Genomic DNA, 2,416 nt, shown 5'->3' with positions numbered 1-2,416 from the left:
TCCTACCCCCATGGTCATAGTGATGTGGCTCTGGGATGTGCACTTAATCCAGGTCAGACCAATTAAAGGAAGACAAAATTCTGGGATTTTAAGTTACCCAGTGAGCAGATTCTTTTCATGTAAACGTAAAAGTTTCTGGCACTACTAGGGAAAAATATGTTTGAAAAATCAATGCCAGTTCTGAGGTTAAAAATATTGAGAAATGGTGAGCAATAGTCTGGGATCACATTGAGGCTTGTGTTGAAACTCTCCTGCAGGTTGATCAGTTAATAACTGAATACACCCCCTTTTAAAATTTAACCAGATTGGGCATTGCTTTGCAACTGAAAGCACCCTGTGTGTGGAACTAGCAATTTCAGTTAATTAGATCTTCCTTCATTCTGGCTTCTTTCCCTTGTTCAAAATCCTTACACATTTTTTTTTTCCTCCCTTCACTCTTCTTGGACATCATCTCTAGCCTTCTTTTGGATAAAAGGTCAGTGGTCTCCCCATTTTCTCACAGGTATCACTTATTCCAATTGACATTTACACTCGAGTAAACGTAAACTTCTCTGACCTTTTTTAAAAGCTAGATTTTAAAGGGATATTTTCTCTATTTTAAAACAGTACATTTTTGTTGCTTTTCTTTGTAAAAGGCCACATTGCTCCTTCCAGATTTCTTGGATACTTGGTCTACCCATTTAGATTTTCTTTTCCTTCTTTAAAATGGGGGTCTGCTCCTTCTCTTTCTTTCCTCTGCAGTGTGGGATGCAGGTGTTTTGTAGACACATGGGAACCACTTAACAGTAAGTTTAAAAAATATTTAGTCATTTTCACACACCATTCTTAGTTATGTGAAATAAATATGGGAATAAATTAGCCCTTAAATATTCAATCTAGTGTTGAAAATGAAAAACAACAGATGTAGGTATTTGAGTGGGAGAAAATACTGCTAGATACAAGTCTGAAGTCTGGCCTACTTCAAATATTCAATTCAGTTTAGCCCTTCTCCTGGCTAAATGTTGGTAATCCATCTGCAAAAGATGGTTAAGACATAGATTCAGAGTTTACCTGTCAGGTGAATATTTTTAGTCAATCTGTCTGTAAATGATTCCAAATTCTTCTTTCCATTTGGGGATGGTGTTCCTCACTTGACTTCTTGTCCATGGTTCAGCTCCATCAGGCACTTCCTATAGCCCCCTCTCTTTCAATGGCATCTTAGGTTGCATCCCCTTGAGGCATTGTGCCATATGCTTTACTCTCATTATCTCATTAATTCTTACAGTGACTCTAAAAGATATAATCAGACTCTGTGAGGAAACCAAGGTTTGGAGGTACATGAACTTGTCTGGGACCCCTCAGCTCATGAGTGGTAGAGCTGAGGGCTACACTGAGATTTGTCTGAGTCTAGAACCCACATGCTAACTGTGGCTGAGTACTCCCTTCACGTACACTGGGGATCCTAGGCTGATAAGGCAAATGTCTCAGAATGAATGTATTAAACATTTTATATAGGGTAAATCCATAAAACAAAGGCCAATCTCAATTGGATTGATTTCATGCTGCTGTAATAGTCCATTGGGGAACTGCCGCGGGTTGAGGGCCTGGTACTCCTATAATAGCAGTTTGCTGGGGCCAACTCCTCCTGGGTATATTTTTTCCATAAAAACTCTTTGGGTACTATAAAGTCTTCCCTAATGTTTTCTCTAAGGTTTTAAAAGTCTTTTCCCTAATGTTATTTGCTGTTATTTATAAGGTCTGTTGGTCCCAAATACTATAAAAATATACACTTCATATATTCAGAAATATTAGCAATAAATCATTAAGAATAAAAACCAACTTGAGCATCAGACTATTACTGAGGGAAGAGGTTCCCCAGGCACCTAACGTAGTCTTCCCAGGAATCTGTAACCTCTATCTTTCTTCATAGAAAGATGGCCCTTCATAGACCCTTCTTAGGGTCCCTTTGCACCTTGTTTGTTTTCTTTCCTTTACACTCAAGAGAATATGAGAGATCTTACATTCCTAAGCTGCTTGAATCTTTTAATTGACATGTCAGCAAAAACCTTTCATTCTTTCTTACCCACAGACATCTCCCTCCCTTCCCTCTCCATTCCTCTATTTCAATATCAGTAGTCCCTATCTTTGGAAGTTCTGGCTAATAAAACTTCAGACACCGCCCCCCCTTTCTTTTGGCCACGTCGTGCGGCTTGTGGGATGTTCCCCAACCAGGGATTGAACCTGGGCCATGGTAGTGAAAGCCCAGTATCCTAACCACTAGGCCACCAGGGAACTCCCACAGCCCCCTTTTATGAAGAGGTTGCCAGTGGACATGCTTGGTCACTCCAGATGTGTCCTTGGGTCTGCTACCTACTATTAGCTTAGGGGGCCACACAACAGAACCACTCAGAGCAGAGTCATGCAGCCAGAATGACCA

The sequence above is a fragment of the Mesoplodon mirus genome (assembly GCF_964341445.2).
Source record: "Mesoplodon mirus genome assembly, chromosome: 5".
In the NCBI taxonomy this organism is placed as follows: domain Eukaryota; kingdom Metazoa; phylum Chordata; class Mammalia; order Artiodactyla; family Ziphiidae; genus Mesoplodon; species Mesoplodon mirus.
Note: the sequence above shows the minus strand (reverse complement) of the source record.